Genomic DNA, 22,860 nt, shown 5'->3' with positions numbered 1-22,860 from the left:
TGAGAGCATGATTTTAAAAATCATCAGTCTAAGTAGAAACTGTCATATGCACAGATGGCATGTTGATCCTTCTCATGTAAACTGAGAACCTGTGGTACAGAATAATGGTATCATTTAAGAGGCAGACTCATCAGCCTGCAGTCAAGTATAGGCTTGTGTTTATTACCAGAGTATATTGCTTAAGAGGTTTTGAAGATGTAATAAGCATCATATATTCTGATTCTGCCATAAAACCAAGTTCTGAATTGTCAAGAGAAAAAAGGGTAATTGTTTAATTGACCATACAACTGACTACCCCAACCAGATGGTTGAAGTCTTTGTCTTTTTTTTTTTTTAATAGATTTCAGAGTGGAAGGGAAAGGGGGAGAGAGAAACATCAATGATGAGACAGAATCACTGTTTTCTCCTTCAAGTCCCTCACTGGGGATTGAGCCCGCAACCCAGGCATGTGCCCTTGACTGGAATCGAACCCGGGACCCTTCAGTCCGCAGGCTGACATGCTCTATCCACTGAGCCAAACCAGCTATGGCTTGCTTTGTAATTTTCAGTAGAACGGATTTACAGACATCAAATCTGCAGCTTAAGCTAATTTCCATAGCCATTCAATATTCAGTAATAGTGTTTAAGGGCTGTTCCTTTTGTTCAGAAAAATTTGAGATTCAGCCCAGAGCTAAAAAATAGAATCACAATAAAATTTTACTGCTGTTAACACGTTATGCTCCATGTTAATCACCAGTGACTGACACTATCTATACTTTCTGTTTGGACCTCATCACTCTCCAGCTGCCAGCATATCGGTGAAATTGGATATCGAGGGCTAAGCGGAAAGGAAGATAAAACAGGCTTGGCACTTAACATGTTAAGCCAATCGAACTGCTCTTTGGTAGAGCAGTTTAAGATTTACCTATTATTGACTGATGATGGTAAAGTCTACAAAATTGAATTGAGAGTGAATGAGTCACTCTTGACAAAACTGGCTCAATATGGGATAGCTTAAAAATTTTTTTGCAGAGTACCTGCTGACAGAAATAGTACAGAATAATAACCATATGCTTTAAATACTGTGCATTTTAACAAGCTTTGTAAATTTGTCTAAGCCCTCTCCACACATTTTTACCACCATCATTTCTGACACGTTTTAGCAGATCAGGTTGTATTGAATTAGTGTTTTCTCAACTTAAAAAAATATATATATATATATATTAATATATATACATACACGTACATACATATTTCAGAGAAGAAGGGAGAGGGAGAGAGAGGTAGAAACATCAATGGTGAGAATCTGCCTCCTGCACACCCCTTACTCGGGATCGAGCCCACAACCGGGGCATATGCCCTTGACCATGCCCTTGACCGGAATTGAACCTGGGACCTTTCAGTCCACAGGCTGATGCTCTATTCACTGAGCAAAACTGGCTAGGGCTCTCAACTTCTTTGAAAAAAATTCTTGCCTGTTGTTCCATACAGACTCTTCATAGAGGCTAACTCTTCTGTCACCTCAAACTCAACATTAACGTTTCCAATAAACAACTGAGCAGTATCAAAAATTGCTTTTGGCCCTAACTGGTTTGGCTCGGTGGATAGAGCGTCGGCCTGCGGACTGAAGGGTCCCAGGTTCGATTTCGGTCAGGGGCATGTACCTTGGTTGTGGGCACATCCCCAGTAGGGAGTGTGCAGGAGGCTGCTGATCGATGTTTCTCTCTCATTGATGTTTCTAACTCTCTATCCCTCTCCCTTCCTCTCTGTAAAAAATCAATAAAATATATTTTAAAAAAAGATACAAGTTGTTTTTAAAAAAATTGCTTTCAGATCATCAAGAGCCAAAGAACACCACTCAAAATCATTTGCCTTTTTTTCTTTTTAAACAAATGCCTAATTTTGGAACAGTTTCAGATAATCAGAAAATAGTACATGTATACCACACATGCATTTCCCCTGTTAACAGCAGATAGAGGCCGAGAAGTATACCTATGACTGTCCAAATGACACAGGCAGGACAAGTTGGGGTGGTGGTGCATAAACACTGTGGTGGCAGGAATGACTCAGGGCTTCAGGTGTCTTCTTTTACAGAAAAACTAAGGGCCAGAGCCTCATTTGTATCTCCACCCATTGGGACAATGGAAAATTGAAGACTTTTGGGATGATAAAGTTCTTGCCAATGTCCAAGAAGAGGTTAATAAGAAAGAAACATGATGGGATACTAAAATGGAAGATTTGTGTGTGTTTGGTTAGGATTTTAAGGACGGATGAATTGGAATAGTTCCTTAATTCAGTGAGTTGTAGAGTAAGCAGTTCTCAGTCCTATAACTGTCATCAGGATTTCCCTCAAACTGGTGTGAGTCCCTGTGCCTCTGCAGTTAGAAATAGGGGAAGAGGTTTTGGATGCTGTAACCTAGGATGAATTCTAAGAATAAGCTGCAAGAATATATGCAAAAGAAAAAAAAATATATGCAAAAATATTTTGTATGAGTTTTTGAAAGTGCTTTATTTTTACTATTTATCAATTAAGTAAAATATAGACCAACACTATCATTAAGTTGGTAACAGGCTGACTGAGTGATAATTTCATCTGTATAGAACAGTTTTATCCTGTTAGTTTTAAGGGTAGGTTTTTGTTGCCTCTTTGTAGTGTAAATTACCTGGTTACATTTGGTATAGGTCAAGAGTTTATTGCTTGGGTTATCAGCAGCCGTATCACTGTTAGGAAGATTGACATATTAACAGGTAGGATGAGATGAGTGTAAGGAGAGACATGTCTAGGATAACACAGAGAAGCAGTACCTAACCCAGCCTGGGTAAGCCAGGGACAGCTGTCTGGGGGAGGAGACCCTCATAGGAATGGGTTTGGAAGAGGCTTTCTAAGCTGAGGAGGGTTCCACATGTACTAAGAGACCATTCTTTAAGAAAATACATTAATTTCTTTCCAGGCTAAATAGGCAAGGGTTCAGCCGTATGTAAGCTACAGGTTTCAGAAAAAGCTAAGGTATCCTTGAATGAGTGAATATTAAGTGAAAAAAATTAATGTCAAGCCTGCATCTTTAGATGATTTGAATTGAGGTGCCTTCCTACTTTATAGTAATGTGAATGAGTGATAAAGCTTTAATAAGCTAGGAGTGAAGACATTAACTACATACATGAGCTTGTTGATCTTAGATTTCTTATTGTAGATAACTGCCTACATAGCTTTGATGTATGTCCATGTTAGTTTAGGTCTGGGAATATTTAAATAACTGGATCAGAAGGTGTTTTTTTGTGTTTGAGGGATGAGGATAGGAAGTTATTTTAATTTGAAATGTATTTATTAAATTTAGCATACCTCAATTAAGTATTTTTGTTTCAAATAATCTAATTATTCTGAAGTAATTTTCCAGGTTGAATTAATGGTGTTTGTGAATTAGTCTTGCATAATGCAAGCTAACACCTGAAATGTTGCCAGTGAAAGTATCAAGTTAATAAGAGGAAGGTTTTGGCTTTCTGTACTGTATCCTTAGTGGAAGATGTTGAATGGGTTAAAACTTCTATGAGAGACAGGCAGACAGAGACTCTCAGGCCAGTCAGTGTACTTAGAAGCCTGTGTTCACTTGGAGTGAAATTCACGGCTGCAATAGAATTTTTGCTTATAGATTTCAAGTGTTTGCATTTCAAGATGGAATCTGCAAGGATTGTGTAGCTATTTTATCACTGCTTATTTCTTCTCATTCCAGAATTGTATCCTGACTTTGTACATTGGAGAAGCCAGCGGCATTGCCCGTGTTTGAGGTAGTGTCTGTTTGGGATTCATTCCAAGTCGAATTATTGTTCATATAAGGTAAATGCATGGTGGTGAAAGGAACTAATAATAACTTCACTGACTTCTAAAGCCAGTCTTATATTAAGAGTTGTATATTCATAAAATTCCTTAATGGGACTTTCTGGGTTCTTATTAAGCAGTGTTTGTTTGTCAGCTTAACCAACTGAAATAAGATGGTAAAGTAGCCAGCTCTCCTCTTTGACTCCTTTCTAAGTTGTAGAATCAGCCTGTGCTCTGACAGGGAATCGAATCTTGACCTTTCGGCGCATGGGAGGACGTTCAACCAACAGCTATGCCACCCAGTGCCTAGCAGTTATACACACACACATATATATATATATATTTTATTGATTTCAGAGAGGAAGGGAGAGGGAGAGAGAGAGAGAAATATCAGTGATGAGAGAGAATCATCCATCGGCTGCCTCTTGCATGCCCCACACTGGGGATCTAGCCTGCAACCCGGGCATGTGTCCTGCCTGGACTGTAGTTACTTTATTTTTTTTTAAATTCTTTATTGTTGAAAGTAATACATATGTTTCCTTTTTTCCCCCATTGACCTCTCCTAGCCTGTGTAGTTACTTTTTAATTTTAACTAAGTTTTCAGTTCTTTACACATTTATTCATTTGGAAATACTGAAGAAAGGTCATCTATAAACTTGACGTATGTAATTATGGTTAATGTTTTGGTGCATCGTCTCTTTTCATGCATATGGTACTTGGATATTTGTATGTTTAATTAAGATTGGGATTGCACTGTCCGGGAATTGAACCTGCAACCTTTTTGGTGTATAGGATGATGCTCCAGCCACACAAGCAACCTGGCCAGTTTCATGTTTTCAGGTTTAAATGACTGATGGCATTTCACCATTGATGTGCCGTATAATTTTAACTAGTTCTTTTTAGTAGACATTTAAGCTTTTCTCTCATTTTTCCCTGTCTTAGATAACTATGTGATGGATATGAATAAATTCATGTATACAGGAAAGGCAAAAGTAGGTTTATAGTTTTGAGCAGGCATATCAAACTCAAAAGCTAACACGGGCCAAATAAGATTTAAGTTTATGTGGGCTGCAAAAAAACAAAAGCTTCAATTTTCATAGAAATGTAGGTTAATTCAGTAGAGACATCCTGAATACAAAGGGCTGAAATAAGTAATCGTTAACAAAATAATAGAATCCTATATAATAAAAGAGAAAAATGGTAATTGGCGTACGACGATACCCTTTTCATTGGCTAATCAGGGCTATATGCAAATTCACTGCCAACTATGATTGGCAGTTAACTGCCAACAAGATGGCGGTTAATTTGCATATGTAGGCACAATGCAGGGAGGCAAAAGGGAAAGCAGGAAGAAGCCCCCTGCCACTGACAGTGATCGGAAACCCAGGGGGGAGCTAAGAGCTGGGGGGCAGGGCAAAGGCGGCCCTGGGGCCGCCTTTGCCCTGCCCCCCAGCCATGATCGGAGAATCAGGTGCCTTTTCCGCCCTGGCCAGTGATAGCAGGAAGTAGGGGTGGAGCCAGCGATGGGAGCTGGGCACGGTCGAAGCTGGCAGTCCCGGGAGCTAGGGGCCCCTTGCCTGGGCCTAAAGTGAAGCCCACGATCGTGGGGCCGCTGCAGCTGCGGGTCCCCGCTGCCCAGGCCGGACGCCTAGGCCAGAGGCGTCAGGCCTGGGCAAGGGGCCGATCCTGCGATTGGAGGGTGATGGGGGTCAACGCCTGAGGGCTCCCAGTATGTGAGAGGGGGCAGGCTGGGCTGAGGGACACCCCCCCCCCCACACACACACCCAGTGCACGAATTTCGTGCACCGGGCCCCTAGTATTTTAATAAAAATGAATATTTTTTCTTGAACATTAACTTACCACTGAATAACTGCACAAATTAATAAGTGTAATGCAAGTAAACTTATTTTTCTTGATCTCTGAAAGCGAAATATTTCCTGTTGCCCCCACCAAACAAGTCAGTCCAAGACTGATGACATGGCAATTGGCTGCTAAAATACTCGCTACTAGTATTAGTGGAGAGAAATGGTGCGCCTGTGTGTAAGGCGCGTAAGGGAAATGAATGCTACATGATTATAGTAATCAGTCATTGGCAAATGTTGTAATTTATTATTAATAAGTAGAGGTCCGGTTCACGAATTTGTGCACAGGTGGGGTCCCGAAGTGGGTGTGGGGGGTGGCTGGGATGCAATTGGCCCTCCGGGCAGGTGGTGGGATGCCCTTGCCAGCCCACTGGGGTGCCTGGCCAGTCTGGGTGAGGGGCTGAGGGCTGTTTTCAGGCTGGCGGGTGACGGAAGCTCCCAACTGCTCCTTTTTTTCTTTTCTTTCTTTTTTTTTTTATTCTGGGCCAGCTTTAGCTCTGAGGCTTGGCTCCAGCTCTTAGGCCTCCGCTGCTGAAAGCAGATACCTGGTTTGTTTGGGTTCTATAATCGAAACACTGTTTCAACTCCAGCTCTGAGATCCCGGCTCACTGAAAGCTGGTTTCTGGGGTTTTGTTTAGCTTCTATATTTGTAACAATGTTTCAAACTGCAAGCTCAGAGGCCGGCAGCGGCAGGCGGGGAACGTTGGAGTCCTCCGTCACTGAAGCAAGCAAGCCTCATGTTAGCTTCAAGCTGCCTGGCTGCCGGCCGCCATCTTGGCTGGCAGTTAATTTGCATATCGCCCTGATTAGCCAATGGGAAGGGTAGCAGAGGTACGGCTAATTACCATGTTTCTCTCTTATTAGATAGGATAGAGGATGTCCCTATTTTGCCCCCTGTACCCAGCTCTTGCCCCCCACTTCTCTTTGGCCATCACCACACTGTTGTCTGTGTCCATGGGTTGTTCATATATTTTCTTTGGCTAATCCCTTCTTTAAATTCACTTCTTTAAATTTTTATTTTCAGATAAGTGCTTATAACGGTACTATTATATATTTTCTATTATATCATTTAGAATTAAGAAATTTTTTAATTGAACCTTTGTAAATTTTAGCACAATTTTATAAATTATGCTAGAAGCAGTTAGGAGATTTTTCATGTAATGCAGATACATTTCAATTAATATTTTATTAATTTTTAATTTTTTAATTTGAAATCTCATACATGTAAAAAAAAACCTATAAAATACTACAGCATATTATATGTACCCTTCACCCAGTTTCTTAGGTGTTAATAATTTAAACATAACCATTATACAACTAACAAAATTTGGAATATATTTTTCTTATAATCTCTTTAATGTTACTTAATCCATTTACTTTGTTTTTGTTAATTTTCACCCAATGATATTTTTCCATTGAATTTTAGAGAGAGTGAAGGGAAAGGGAGAGACACATTGATTGGTTGCCTCCTGCACATGCTTTGATAGGGACTGGGGATCAAGCCAGCAACTGAGGTACATGCCCTTGACTGGAATCAAACCTGGGACCCTTTAGTCCACGGGCTAATGCTCTATCCACTGAGCAAAACAGGCTGCAGCTTAATTCATTTACTTTTAATCTATATGTGTCTTTATATTTAAAGTGGGTTTTGTTACCCTAGCCAGTTTGGCGCAGTGGATAGAGCGTCGGCCTGCGGACTGAAAGGTCCTGGGCACATGTCCAGGCTGCGGGCTTGGTCCCCAGTGGGGGCCGTGCAGAAGGCAGCCAATCAATGACTCTCTCATCATTGATGTTTCTATCTCTTCCTCCTTCTCCCTTCCTCTCTTAAATCAATAAAGAAATATATAAAACAAAAACAAAAATACAAACAAAAAAAAACCTGGGACCCTTTAGTCCATTGGCTAATGCTCTATCCACTGAGCAAAACAGGCTGCAGGTTAATTCATTTACTTTTAATCTATATGTGTCTTTATATTTAAAGTGGGTTTTGTTTTTGATTCACCCTCATAATCTGTCTTTTAATTGGTGCATTTATGCCACTGACTTTCAGAGTGCTTACTGATAGAGTTATTACCATATCAGGTGGCTCCTGGGGCTTCTGGGGCGGGGCTGCCTTGACGTCCGGGACCCGCTGATTGGGTCCTGGGTGGCAAGGCGGGGGCAGGCCTGCCCTGGATGGCAGCGTGCTGGCGGCTCGCACTGTCCCACCCTGCCTGCAGCATGCAAATTAGTCGCCATCTTTGTTGGTTAATTTGCATATCATGCTGATTAGCCAATGGGGGGTGTAGCGAAGGTATGGTCAATTACCATGTTTGTATATTATTAGGTAGGATTATTTTTAATTTTTTAAAAAATATTTTTATTGATTTCAGAAAGAAGGGAGAAGGAGAGAGAAATAGAAACATTGATGAGAGAGAATGATTGATTGGCTGCCTCCTGCACACCCCACACTGGGGATTGAGCCCGAAACCCAGGCATGTGTCCTTGACCAGAATTGAACCCGGGACCTTTCAGCCTATAGGCTGAAGCTTTATCCACTGAGCCAAACTGGCTAGGGCAGTACTTTAAGCATTTTAGCTATATTGTAAATTTCCTTGGAGCTACCTTCTAATCTGCTCTGTCTGAATGTGTACTCTAGGTAACTGCCCAGCAGTTACACATGCCATCCCAACATCATCGTCATGATGTTTCCCATCTCTCTCATACTGGATCCCATTATCTTTTCCCATATCCTTCTTGATTTGATCTCTTGTTTTGGAAGTGCACCTTTTCCCACTAGCTTCCTGTGAAAAGGGTATAAAAGGTAAATTTGTATACAGACATACCTAAAAATGCTTTTTTAAAAAAATATACTCCCTCTGTCCCATAATAATAGTAACAGTTGATGAATGTAATTTGTCCCATAATAATAGTAGCAAAAGAAAATAAATATAGAACGCAACATTTATTATAAAAAAACTAGATTAAATTAAAGAATAAATTAAAAATAGTACTCCTAATTTTTATTTTGAGTGTTCAGATAGTTTCTGGATTTTTCAGTAATTTCGTTACTGCATTTTAAACGTGTAGATAGGATCCCTTGGCTGCGAAGCTTTGCTTTCCCTATACGCGTAAGCTTAAAATTATTGGAGCCATCGTTCTTCATTGCTTCCAGCATAACTTGTTGAAGTGACAGAAACGTATTATTCAGTATTTCGGGAGTAATATTATCAAAGGCTAATATGGTGCCTCTTCTGCTAAGAGGAATATGCCTAAGTTTTTCTCCATAATCTTTGCATTTACATCCATAGTTTTGTTTTTTTAAAGAATCAAGATTAGCATAAGATTCCTTGACAATTATTTTTGGAAGCATATTTCCAAATTCTTGATATGGTAATTCTGTTGCACTTAAATTGTTTTGCAGCTAACGTAATTTCACCTTTCTGCAACTTTTCCTTTTTCTTTTGATGCATCAAGAACTAGACAATCACAACTCGATCTTTGCTTGAAAACTCTCTTTTTTTCATCTTACTTTTACAATGGGTTGATATGCAACTGAATTAAAACAATTGATTTCGATCAGCAGATGAAATTCGAAAAATAGTTATAATTCATAATAATTAGATTAACCTAAAAATTGAAAGATGTGTCAAAACAAATGACAGATGTCATGAAAGATTGATTTTGATTGAAGGCTTCACAATTTTGCGCTACAACATAACTTACAGCTGCATTTGCCAATAATTCCCGTTTAAATATTCACTTGCTACTATTATGGGACAGAGGGAGTATTTTATTTTTTACAGAGAGGAAGGGAGAGGGATAGAGAGTTAGGAACATTGATCAGCTGCCTCCTGCACACCCCCTAACTGGGGATGTGCCCGCAACCAACGTACATGTCCTTGACTGGAATCGAACCTGGGACCCTTCAGTCTGCAGGCTGATGTTCAATCCACTGAGCCCAACCGGTTAGGCCTAAAAATGCTTTTATTCTATCTGTATATTGATCATTGGTTTGGTTTGGGTATAGAATTCTAGTTTGGAAATAATTTTCCTTCGTAATTTTGTAGACACTGCTCTATTGTCTTTTGGCTTTCATTGTTGGTGAGATGTCATTTACCTTTGCATATAACCTGTATGTAACTTCTGGAACTTTAAAAGTTTTTCCCCCCAATGTTCTTAACTTTCATAGTGATCTGGGAGTGGCTCTTTTCATTTAATGTGCTGATCACTCAGTGGACTGAAATTTTGTTCCTCAGTTCTGGGAAATTTTTAAGAATTACATTGTTGATTTTTCTTGCCTTTATTTACTCTCTCTTGAATTATTGTTTGGGTGTTGGACCTTTTGAAATGATCTGGCACCTCTCTCTCTCTCTCTCTCTCTCTCTCTCTCTCTCTCTCGCTACTATTCCTTCTCTGTATTTTTGCTCTTTCTGGGAGAAGTCCTTGGCTGTTTTCTAACCCTTGTTGTAGATATGTATATGTGTGTGTATATATATGTGTGTGTGTGTGTGTGTGTATATATGTATGTATACACACACACACACACAGACAAGTTTCTTTATCCATTTCATATTCAGCAAGAATTTTGTTGAATCAGTCCTGATGATTCATGCAACCCTAAACAACCTTGGTCACTGCAAGATAGAGTTATGCCCTTCATACATTTGTAGAAACTTGTTCTACATTTGCTAGGACAAATTGGTAATAATTGGTTCTTTAAATTTTCCCATGTGAGTCAGTGATTCAAATTGCAATAAATTAAAAAGCACTTCCTCCCCATTTCTCATATAGGCTTTTTAATTTGCTAACATCATGGATGATGAGTTATTTATTGTAAGAACACTTAAGATGAGATCTACCCTCTTAACAGATTTTAATTGTGCAGTACATTGTTCACCATAGATACAACGTTGTACAACAGATTTGTAAAGCTTAACTGCAACTTGGTGCACATTGAGTAGTAACTGCCCATTTCCCCCTCCCCCAGACTGGCAACAAACCTTCTGCTCTTTGAATCTGAATGTGTCTAGTATTTTAGATACATCATATAAGTGTAATTGAACAGTATTTGTCTTACTGTGACTGGTTTATTTCACTTAGCATAATGCCTCATGGTTCATCCATATTGTCACATATTGCAAAATTCTTTTTTTTTTTTAAATATATTTTATTGATTTTTCACAGAGAGGAAGGGAGAGAGATAGAGAGAGTTAGAAACATCGATGAGAGAGAAACATCGATCAGCCGCCTCCTGCACATCCCCCACCGGGGATGTGCCCGCAACCCAGGTACATGCCCTTGACCGGAATCGAACCTGGGACCCTTCAGTCCGCAGGCCGACGCTCTATCCACTGAGCCAAACTGGTTTCGGCACAAAATTCTTTTTTAAGGCTGAATAGTATTCCATTTTATATGTATACTAGAGGCCTAGTGCATGAATTTCATGCACGGGTAGGGTCCCTAGGCCTGGCCGGGGATCAGGGCCTTCATTCTGTGCCGCCCCCTGGTGGTCAGTGTATGTCATAACAAGTGATCGAACTGCCAGTCTTTCGGTGGAACTCCCGAGGGGACACTTTGCATATTAGCCTTTTATATGTCCTATCTAATAATAGACAAACATGGTAATTAGCCGTAACTTTGCTACCCTTCCCATTGGCTAATCAGGGCGATATTCAAATTAACTGCCAACTAAGATGGTGGTTAACCGCCAACAAAGATGGCTGCTAATTTGCATACTGCAGGCAGGATGGGACAGCGCCATCCTGCCTGCCCTGCTGCCATCGGGCCTGCTATTTGTGACCCGGGTGGCGGGCGACCCGTGTGCAACCCGACCCAGGGCTGGCGGGCGTGACCGCAGCGATCCGCCAGCACTCACGCCCCCAACCGGCTCTCCCAAGGGGAACAGGGAGCGGGCCTAAGCCGTCAGTAGGACATCCCCTGAGGGCTCCCAGTATGTGAGAGGGGGCAGGCTGGGCTGAGGGACACCCCCCCCCCCCGCACGAATTTTGTGCACCGGGCCCCTAGTCCTATATAATAAAAGAGAAACATGGTAATTGGCGTACGACCGCTACCCTTCCCATTGGCTAATCAGGGCAATATGCAAATTAACTGTCAGCCAAGATGGCGGCCGGCAGCCAGGCAGCTTGAAACTAACATGAGGCTTGGTTGGTTCAGTGACGGAGGACTCCAACGTTCCCCGCCTGCCGCTGCAGGCCTCTGAGTTGGCAGTTTGAAACATAGTTACAAAAATAGAAGCTAAATAAAACCCCAGAAACCAGCTTTCAGTGAGCTGGGATCTCAGACCTGGAGTTGATACAGAGTTTCGATTGTAGAACCGAAACAAACCAGATGCCTGCTTTCAGGAGTGGAGGCCTAAGAGCTGGAGCCTCATCTAAAGCTGGCTCAGAATAAAAAAAAAAAAAAAGAAAAAGAAAAAAAGGAGCAGTTGGGAGCTTCAGTCCCAGCCTGAAAACAGCCCTCAGCCCCTCACCCAGACTGGCCAGGCATCCCAGTGGGGACCCCCACCCTGAAGGGTGTGTGACCAGCTGCAAACAGCCATCATCCCCTCATCCAGGCTGGCCAGGCACCCCAGTGGGGACCCCCACCCTGATTCGGGACACCCTTCAGGGCAAACCAGCCAGCCCCCACCCATGCACCAGGCCTCTATTCTATATAGTAAAAGGGTAACATGCCTCCCAGCACCGGGATCAGCAGAGCCGCGCCGACACTGGGATCAGCATGACAGGGGGCAGCGCCCAAACCCCCTGATCGCCCTGTGGCTCTGTGTGTGACAGGAGGCGGGGCCACAACCTCCCTATCGGCGACCTGCTCTGTTCGTGACAGGGGAAGGCGCCCCAACCCCCTGATCGGCCCTGCTCTGTGCCTGATGGGGGGAGCTCCCCAACCTCCTGATCATCCTGTGGCTCTGTGTGTGACAGGGTACGGCGCCCCAACCCCCCCACCCCACGGGCCCTGCTCTGTGTGTGATGGGGTAGAGCCATTACCTCCCCATCGGCCCTGCCCTGAGTGTGAGAGTGGCGGCGCCCCAACCCCCTGATCGGCCCTGCTCTGTGGGTGATAGAGGGCGGTGCCCCAACCCCCCCACCCCGCAGGCCCTGCTCTGTGTGTGATGGGGTAGAGCCATAACCTCCCCATCGGCCCTGCCCTGAGTGTGACAGTTGTGGCGCCCCAACCCCCTGATCGGCCCTGCTCTGTGGGTGATAGAGGGCGGCGCCCCAACCCCCTGATCCGCCCTGCTCTGTGCGTGACAGGGGGGAGCTCCCCAACCCCCTGATGGGCCCTGCTCTGTGCGTGACAGGGCGGAGCTCCCCAACCCCCTGATAGGCCCTGCTCTGTGTGTGACGGGGTGGCGTCGCAACCTCCCCATCGACCCTGCCTTGAGTGTGACAGGGGGCGGTGCCCCAAGCCCCCAATCGGCCCTACCTTGAGCGTGACTGAGGGTGGCATTGCAACCTCCCAATCCGCCCTGCTCTGTGCATGACAGGGGGCGGCGCCCCAATTCCCCAATCAGCCCTGCTCTGAGCCCGACCAGGGGCTGCACCTAGGGATTGGGCCTGCCCTCTGCCACCCGGGAGCAGGCCTAAGCCAGCAGGTCGTTATCTCCCGAGGGGTCCCAGACTGCGAGAGGGCACAGGCCGGGCTGAGGGACCCCCCCACCCCCCGAGTGCACAAATTTTTGTGCACCGGGCCTCTGGTATCAACATTAATAAAAGAGAAAAATGGTAATTGGCGTATGACGATACCCTTTTCATTGGCTAATCAGGGCTATATGCAAATTAACTGCCAACTATGATTGGCAGTTAACTGCCAACAAGATGGCGGTTAATTTGCATATGTAGGCACAATGCAGGGAGGCGAAAGGGAAAGCAGGAAGAAGACCCCTGCCACTGACAGTGATCAGAAACCCAGGGGGGAGCTAAGAGCTGGAGGGCAGGCGCCTTTGCCGCCCTGGCCAGTGATAGCAGGAAGTAGGGGTGGAGCCAGCGATGGGAGCTGGACACGATCAAAGCTGGCAGTCCCGGGAGCTAGGGGTCCCTTGCCTGGGCCTAAAGCGGAGCCCACGATCGCGGGGCCGCTGCAGCTGCGGGTCCCCGCTGCCCGAGCCAGACGCTTCAGCCAGAGGCGTTAGGCCTGGGCAGGGGTGGAGCCTGCAACTGCGGGGAGCTGGGGGTCCCCTGCCCAGGCCTGACACCTCTGCCGGAGGCCTCAGGACTGGTCAGGGGGCCGATCCGGTGATTGGTGATCGGAGGGTGATGAGGGTCAACTCCTCTGGCCGAGGCATCAGGCCTGGGTGGGGGGCAGAGCCGGGGATTGGGGGGATATGATGGTCCCCTTGCCCAGGCCTGAAGCCTGGGTCAGAGGCGTCAGGCCTGGGCGGGGGCCAGACCCAGTGATCGGGGGGAGATGGGGGTCCCTTGTCCAAGCCTGACACCTCTGTCAGAGGCGTCAGGCCTGGGCAAGGGGCCGATCAGGTGATCGGAGGGTGATGGGGGTCTACGCCTCTGGCTGAGGCATCAGGCCTGGGCTGGGGGCAGAACCAGTGATGGGGGGGAAATGAGGGTCCCCTGCCCAGGCCTGACACCTCTGTCAGAGGCGTCAGGCCTGGGCAAGGGGCCGATCCTGCGATTGGAGGGTGATGGGGGTCAATGCCTGAGGGCTCCCAATATGTGAGAGGGGCAGGCTGGGCTGAGGGACACTCCCCCCCCCCCCACACACACACCCAGTGCACGAGTTTCGTGCACCGGGCCCCTAGTAGATTATAATTTTCTTTATCCATTCATCTGTCGTTCTTTGCACATTTTGGCTATTGTTTGTGTGCTGCAATGAATATGGGAGTGCTAATATCTCTTCCAGGTTTTTATTTATCTTTTGGATAAATACCCAGAACTGAAATTGCTGGATATGTGTTCTTATATTTTTATTTATTTATTTATTTTTATTTACTGTTTAAAAATATATTTTATTGATTTCAGAGAGGAAGGGAGAGGGAGAGACAGAAACATCAATGATGAGAAAGAATCATTGATCGGCTGTCTCCTGTATGATCCCTACTAGGGATTGAGCCAAAACTTGGGCATGTGCCCTGGCCATGAATGGAACCAGTGAACTCCTGGTTCATAGATCAATGCTTAATCACGAGCCACAGCACCAGGGCCAAAAAGTTTGTTTTTAAAAAAGGAGTAATGGTGTTCATATCTCACAGTTTTGAAGACCAAGGTAGACAGATAACTGGGAAATCCCTGCTTCCTGGAAGGGAACCCAAAATCCCAACACACAGTAAGCAGCGAAGCTAGGACTGGAATTCAGATTTCATTCAGTGTTTTTCATAATATGTTACTTCAAGATGTGAGCATAAAAGTGGGTATAAGTGAAGGAATATGCTGAAGCAAATACTCAACCTAAAATGCTCTGCTCCAAGTGGACGGAACCCTTGTTGAGTCACTTTATAATACTGGACCAGGTTCTGTTAAGTAGTAGTGTCTTTGCCACCAAAAAAGAACTGGGTTCAATTCTTGGCTCTTCCATTCATTAACTGAATAAAATACTCTCCCAATCTTACAAAAAAGGGACCTATACTTCACAAAACCAGCATGGGAATTAAATTAGTATTTGTATGTAAACTGCCTGGCATGCAACAGGTGAGCTCCATAAACTATGTTTAGCTATGACAACAGAGAGATTGAGCTTCTCTGTGAGCAGATTTTACCACTGATTCCATTTTCCTAATATTAGTAATAAGTAATCAGATCTTCCTACACAAAGTGTTTTATACCTTTACTGGCTAAGTTGTCATGTGCTACACTGAAGAGGTGTATAGAAGCAAGAGGAGGGCATATTCTGAGATCATGACCTTTGGAGAACAAATCCCTTTGCTGCTGGATGTTAGCAGGGAAAATCAACAGCAACCTGAGGGTCCATTCATTTGGAAGTCTTCTTCATCACAATATTCCCAGTGCAGGTAACTTGTATCTTCTGAGAATTTGCTCAGTGGAGGTCTACTATGCTCAGGATCATCTATGCAATTAAACTCTCATCATTGGAGAAACAGAATGAACCACATAGCATTGTCAGCAGTTTAAATCTCAGTTCACTCCAGACGCTCCTCTCCTATATCTCTAGGGGAGGATCTAATTATTTCCTAGGGTAACTTATATGCATATTTTTTTTAAAAGGAACAAAACTGAATTAACCATATTATACATCCCTACATTTACATATTTAAAGCAAGTTCTACCAAATTCCATATAATTCAGTATTTAATTATTTATCATTATTTAAAAAAAATTTTATTTTAGAGAGGAAGAGAGAGAAACATCCATTTGTTGTCCCACTTATTTATGCATTCATTTGTTGATTCTTGTATGTACCCTGACTGGGGATCGAACCTGCTACCTTGGTATATCGGGATGACGCTCCAGCAAACTAAACTACCTGGCCAGGGCTAATTCAGTATTTAAAGTTTGAAGATTTTAGTACTAAGGTGCATAATTTTTTTTTTTATGCTAAAGATTTGCACAGTTGTTCTTGATTCTGTTTTCTCTCCCTCTTATACAGGAGAGGATAATCTCCTGAGAATAGCATAAAACAGTAAACATGTTTAATATTTCACCTGAGCTTTGTCTCTCCCCCTTCCTCCTCAACTACCCAGAGGCATACAGAGCACAAGTCGGCCCACTGCTTTGTCTGTAATCCTTTATGAATAGTGAATTTCTTTCTTGGTTAATTTGTGCATCTAATTTTTCTTTATCTTAGTCATTTGTGTCTTTTTCACCACAAGATTTCTAAGGGAACTAGGATAGCCAAAACTGTCCTGAAAAAGGACGAAGTTGGAGAACCCACACTTTATGATTCAAAATGTACTTTAAACATATAGTAATCAAGATTGCATGACAGATCAATGGAATAAAATGAGAGTGCAGAAATAAATCCTCACATTTATAGTCAGCTGATTTTTGACAAAGATGTCAAGACATTTCAGTAGGGAAAGAGTTGTCTTTTCAACAAATGGTATTGGGACATACGGTTATCCATATCTAAAACAGTGAAGTTGACCCCATACCTCACATTATAATACAAAATTTAAATCAAAATGGATCATGGATCTAAATGTAAGAGCTAAAAGTTTAAAGCTCTTAGTTTTCAACTTATGAGTAAATCTTCGTGACTTTGTATAAACCCTTCTTAGACATGACATCAAAAACAAACAAGAAAAAATAAGATAAACTAGACTTCATAAAATAAAATTAAAAAGCCCTTTTGTTTCAAAGTTCAGCATCAAGAAAATGAAGACAGCTCTGGCTGTTATGGCTCAGTTTGTTGGGCATCCTTCCGTGCACTGAAAGGTTGCTGGTTCAGTTCCCTGTTAGGGCACATGCCTCAGTTGTGTGCTGGATCCCTAGTAGAGGTGTGTGCAGGAGGCAGCCAATCAATGTTTCACTCTCACATCGATGTTTTGCTTTCTCCCCCTTCTTTCCTCTCTACAAAATCAATAAAATAAAAAAAAGAAATAAAATGAAAAGACAACCTACAAAAATGGGAGAGACTTTGCAAAGCATGTATGTAATGAGGAACTTATGTCCAGAATTTATAAAGAACTCTACAGCCCAATAAAAGGACAATCCAATGATTCAAAATTTAAAAATGAAGGATCTGAATAGACATTTCTCCAAAAGTAGTCGTACAAATAGCCAACACACACATGAAAAAATGCTCAAAATCCCTAGTCATTAGGGAAATAAAAATCAAAACCTCAGTAAGATACCACTTTACACCTACTAAGATGGCTGTAATAAAAAGACATAACAAGTGTTGGAGATGTAGAGAAATGGGAACCCTTATGCAATTCTGGTGGAAATGTAAAATTGTATAGCTGCTTGGGAATAATAGTCTGGCAATTCCTCACAAAGTTAGGCGTAGAGTTATCATATGACTGAGCAGTAACACGCCCAGGTATGTACCCAAGAGAGAGAAAAACATCTCTGCACAAAAACATTACATGAGTGCTCGCTTCGGCAGCATATATACTAAAATTGGAATGATACAGAGAAGATTAGCATGGCCCCTGCGCAAGGATGACTCGCAAATTCGTGAAGCGTTCCATTAAAGAAAAGAAAAAGAAAAAACAAACAAACATGTACATGAATGTTTATAGCAGTATTATGCATAATAGCAAAAAAGTGGCAACAATCCCAATGCCCATCAGCTGATGAATGAATGAATAAAGTGGGTTATATTGTGGTATGAAAAAGGAATGTACTGATAACAGGCTACAACATGGATGAATCTTGAGAACATGCTAAGTGAAAGAAGCCAGTCACAAAACCCCTGAAGTATCAGGCATAGGCAAATACGTAAAGACAGAACATGGATTAGTGGTTGCCTAGCACTGTGGGGTTGGGGGTGTACATGGAAACCAGGCTACTATTTTAATTTTTCACACTCTATTTTTCTGCCCTTTTCTGATTTATCTTGAGAGCAATGCTGCACTGAAGAGCCTGGTGCAACAGACAAGCAAGAACCATTTTATTATGTTCATTTTCTTGTTATTAGTCTCTTGTTATACAAAGCTCTTCGTTCTCTACAATTGGCTGTAGCATTCTTAGTTTAGGCTCTCTGAAATCATCTATAGCAGAAACATTCCTGCTGTCTTTGGCAAGGGATGTGTTTTGCACTGCAAGTTCTGAAAGATTTCAGGCAGAGCCTGTTTTCAATTTTTGCATATGTTATGAGTTAAGAGTTAGGGGTTGGGGAAGAGAGCTGTTGGCTGCTTTAGTTAAGCATCTGGACTCTCCTGGTTCAAGATAATCATGCTTCTGAGATTGATTGATTTTTTTTTAGTTTTAACTGGTCAAATTCACAAGAGAGAATGGGTGGATATATCATGGGTAGCCTATAAAGTAATGGCTATTCTGACATAATGTCTGTGTTTGAATTCTGAACTTAACCAGCTGTAGAACTTTGGGGCAAGTTACCAACTCTAAGTCCTCATTTTCTATCTGTAGAATAGGTACAGAACATAGTATGTAATGAAGTTTGTGTATATAAATGATATAATCTGAAGGTTTATAGCTCCTTATCTGTCACATCTTAGTGTTAGCAATTGTTATTGATAAAGTGTCAGGGAATCAATTTCCAGTGGATACAGATCTACTAGAAAAGCCAATATTTGCCTAGGGTAGTCTTTTCTGGTAGGCAGGTCCATCCAGAGTTCAGATTCTAAGTTAGAAGGTGTTTGAACATAGTCAAGATACAGAGCAAGAGGAGCTAGATGTTCATAAGTAAGTCCATCAAATCAGGGTAGCTAAATTATCCTACTTGAGGAAATGATGTATCCTGGCCTTTCAGGAGAGTCCCAATTTAAAATACTTTTTCCCATTGTGAACATAAATGTTTGATAAACTTTATGTTGGTAGATATTAATGTCACCCCCAAACCCCCAGTCTGTCTCAACCAGAAACAGGTAAAAAATCTTGACTATGTTAACTTTTAGGTTGAAGGTAGCTATTTTTCTTTAGGTAATTATTATGGGTCATTAAATCATAGCATTCTTTTTCTCTGAACTGCAATTTCCCACTTTCAATATTCAGTATTTGTCACTAAAACTTGTGTGTTTATAAACTCAGGTCATAGATGACACACAATTAGTGTATCTTAATGGTATTTACATCATAAATTAGAGACCCAAAAGGATTCTGTCTTATGTTGAGATTTTTGTAGGGTTATTTCTTGGGAAGATTTCCATAGGTGATTGTTGTTCTCCATTGTTTTGACCATTAGTTTCCTTTTATTTATGCTTATTATTTTAAAATATATTTTTATTGATTTCAGAGAGGAAGGGAGAGGGAGAGGGAGGGAGGGAGGGAGGGAGGGAGAGAGAGAGAGAGAGAGAGAGAGAGAGAGAGACATCAGTGATGAGAGAATCATTGATTGGCTGCCTTCTGCATGCCCCCCACTGTGGACCGAGCCTGCAACCCAGGCATGTGTCCTTGAGCGGAATCGAACTGGGACCCTTTAGTCTACAGACTGATGCTCTAGCCACTGAGCCAAACTGCCTAGGGCCATTAGCTTCCTTTTAAAGGGTGATACTTACTTGTCCTGTCCTGAAATTCTTTAGGCTTAGGTCTTATTTGGGTCTTGTAACTCAAACATTAAAATCAATGTAACATTCCTGCTTCTTTGAATTAACATTTGGCTTTTCTATTCTTTTTTTTTTTTTTTTTTTAATATATTTTATTGATTTTTCACAGAGAGGAAGGGAGAGAGATAGAAAGTTAGAAACATCGATGAGAGAGAAACATCGATCAGCTGCCTCCTGCACATCTCCCACCGGGGATGTGCCCACAACCCAGGCACATGCCCTTGACCGGAATCGAACCTGGGACCCTTCAGTCCGCAGGCCGACGCTCTATCCACTGAGCCAAACCGGTTTCGGCGGCTTTTCTATCTTGATCCCTTGGAAGTTTCGTGATGTTAATGCAGTCTAATAACCTAAGAAAATAAGATAACTTCTATGCTTCATTGCTACAGGGAATTAGATGTTGCTAGAAAAAGAGGCTGCTGTTCATTAGAATACCTTGAACTTTGTTTGGTCTTAAATTGATTGTAATGAGGGATTGAAATGAGAGTTAACACCATGAGAAATGCTCTGAAAATGCCCTTTAAGGTACACGAGATCTCTTGAAGAAATTGAATGTATCCTGTGAGATAAGTTTTGATATTAATGGGAATGAGAAAAGGAAATAAAAAGAGTGATTTGCCCAGCAAAGTCTTGTGCAGGTGTTAACAACAGTGAAGCTATTCAAAACATTTAGATGTAGGGAGGTGGAAGAAGGTTATGAGGGGAAAATGGTGAAGGAGACTTGGGGTGGTGAACACACAATACAGGTGTATTGTAGAACTGAGCACCTGAAACATAATTTTATTAACTAATGTCACCCCAATAATTCAGTCAAAACAAAACACTTAGGAGTTATTATCAAGATCTCAGAACTATACCATAGGCCAGTGATGGCGAACCTATGACACGCGTGTCAGAGGTGACACACGAACTCATTTTTTGGTTGATTTTTCTTTGTTAAATGGCATTTAAATATATAAACTAAATATCAAAAATATAAACCTTTGTTTTACTATGGTTGCAGATATCAAAAAATTTCTAGCCCTGACTGGTTTGGCTCAGCGGATAGAGTGTCGGCCTGCGGAATCAAGGGTCCCGGGTTCGATTCTGGTGAGGGGCGTGTGCCTTGCTTGCAGGCACATCCCTTGTGGGGAGTGTGCAGGAGGCAGCTGATCGATGTTTCTCTCTCATCGATGTTTCTAACTCTCTGTCCTTCTCCGTTCCTCTCTGTAAAAAATCAATAAAATATATTAAAAAAGAATTTTCTATATGTGACACGGCACCAGAGTTAAGTTAGGGTTTTTCAAAATGCTGACACGCCGAGCTCAAAAGGTCCGCCATCACTGCCATAGGCATTAGTTCCCTGGCCCATCTCAATTTTCCATATCCTTCCATGGGTTGAGAGAGCTTTAAAAGACTTTGTTTTGAGTTGATTTTACATGTGAGGGTGGCTGTGGGTCTGTTTTATGTTATTATTTTATTTTCAGGTTATTTTTATTTATCTTTATTTTTACTTTTGAGAGTACATTTATTAAAGCTGGAGACAGTGAAACAAGGAAGGGCTCAGTGGTTCTCAACCTTCTGGCCCTTTAAATACAGTTCCTCATGTTGTGACCCAACCATAAAATTATTTTTGTTGCTACTTCATAACTGTAATGTTGCTATTGTTATGAGTCGTAATGTAAATATCTGATATGCAGGATGGTCTTAGGTGACCCCTGTGAAAGGGTCGTTTGACCGCCAAAGGGGTCGCGACCCACAGGTTGAGAACCGGTACAATAGAAGCAGCAACGGGAGAGAGATTAGGTGGGCTGCTTTGGTTCTCTAGAAATGTTACAGGAAATAAATGAGTCTATGGGAGCTGCTTTGGCTCACTGAGAAGTTAAAGAAAAGGGGGCCTTGGAGAAAGGTTCAGGGGGTTGCTTCTCTGGTTGCATGTCTCCTAGGGACCCTTAGAGTTTAGGAGATGCAGGACTCTGAGGGAAGAGGAAAATGTGGGTGTGCTCCTGGCAGGAGGAGCCACCAAATCTATAATAATAAAAGCATAATATGCTAATTAGACCAGACGTCCTTCTGGACCACCTTCCAGATGAAGCTGGGGCTGCGAGGGAAGCCTGGATCCCGGGTGCCAGAGGGAAGCCGGTGTCGGCAGCTGGGCGAAGGAAGGCCTACTCTTGCATGAATTTCATGCATTAGGCCCTTAGTCTTTCTATAAAAATAAACAGCCCAGCCGGGTGTGGCTCAGCGGTTGAGTGTCGACCCAGGAACCAAGAGGTCACCAGTTTGATTCCCAATCAGGGCACATGCCTGGGTGCAGGCTCAATCCCCTGTGGGAGGCATGCATGAGGCAGCCAGTTGATGTTTTTCTCTCCTCGATGTTTCTATCTCTACCTCTCCCTTCTTCACTCTAAAGTCAATAAAAACATAGTTTTTAAAAATAGTTAGGTATTTTCTGAGAAGACATTTTAGAATATGAGCTTAGTATTTAGGGATTGAAGGGTACTTGCGTAGTTTCTATATAGCCTGGCCATTTAGGCTGCCACAGTTGGAACAACCCCTGGGGTGGTCAATTGAAAGGCTTTATTTGGCACTACTTAGTTTTAGGAACCCAATGTCCTACCAAATATAACCCACAAGGTTCCAAACATGGGGCAAACTGCAGTAAATACTCCCAAAATGTTTGTTGTGGTGAATTCAACGGACATCTACCATGTGCCAAGCACAATGCTGGCATAACACTAGGGACACTAAGAAGAAACTTAATCTGGAGTGAGAGGGGAGAGGAGTAATTTAATTCTTTCTTATCTTTGAGGGTTTTTGATTTAGAGAAGCTTGCTTTGGCTTTCTCTGCCAATATTCCTTTTTCTTGGAGTTGAAAAATAAGATCTGTGTTTTTAGTGATATTAAAGCCAAGTAATTATATATCTTAGTACTTTTGTTGTGTTTTGTTGTAAGTAAAATGGCATCTGTTCTCCCAAGAGCTATGTTCTTTCAAGGACCGTTGATATGCTTGGTAATTAGACAAGTGGTGGGGAGGGCTGGTCTTTGAAAGGGTGATGGGTTGGGAAACTCCTCTCAAGTGGCTC

General features: G+C 42.6%; 1 protein-coding gene and 1 non-coding gene across 4 annotated transcripts in view; both read left to right on the top strand.

Moving 5' to 3' along the window:
* THRAP3 (thyroid hormone receptor associated protein 3) overlaps positions 1-22,860 on the top strand; it is a 55,674-nt gene that overhangs the window by 5,673 nt on the left and 27,141 nt on the right. Inside the window, exon 2 of one of the 3 annotated variants that reach the window (XM_059690172.1) lies at positions 3,708-3,762. The exons of 1 other annotated variant lie outside the window; for it this stretch is intronic. The gene's annotated coding sequence lies outside the window, so the exon portion shown is untranslated. Of the gene's footprint in view, positions 1-3,707; positions 3,812-22,860 lie in introns of all 3 variants that reach the window. One more of the 3 variants, XM_059690171.1, reaches the window with a different exon arrangement.
* On the top strand, positions 17,658-17,764 carry LOC132232041 (U6 spliceosomal RNA). Its single transcript, XR_009452205.1, has one exon. It is a non-coding gene; the product is annotated as a U6 spliceosomal RNA (small nuclear RNA).

The sequence above is a fragment of the Myotis daubentonii genome, chromosome 3, assembly GCF_963259705.1.
Source record: "Myotis daubentonii chromosome 3, mMyoDau2.1, whole genome shotgun sequence".
Classification (NCBI taxonomy): Eukaryota; Metazoa; Chordata; class Mammalia; order Chiroptera; family Vespertilionidae; genus Myotis; species Myotis daubentonii.
Note: the sequence above shows the minus strand (reverse complement) of the source record. Positions and strands in the feature narration are given on the sequence as shown.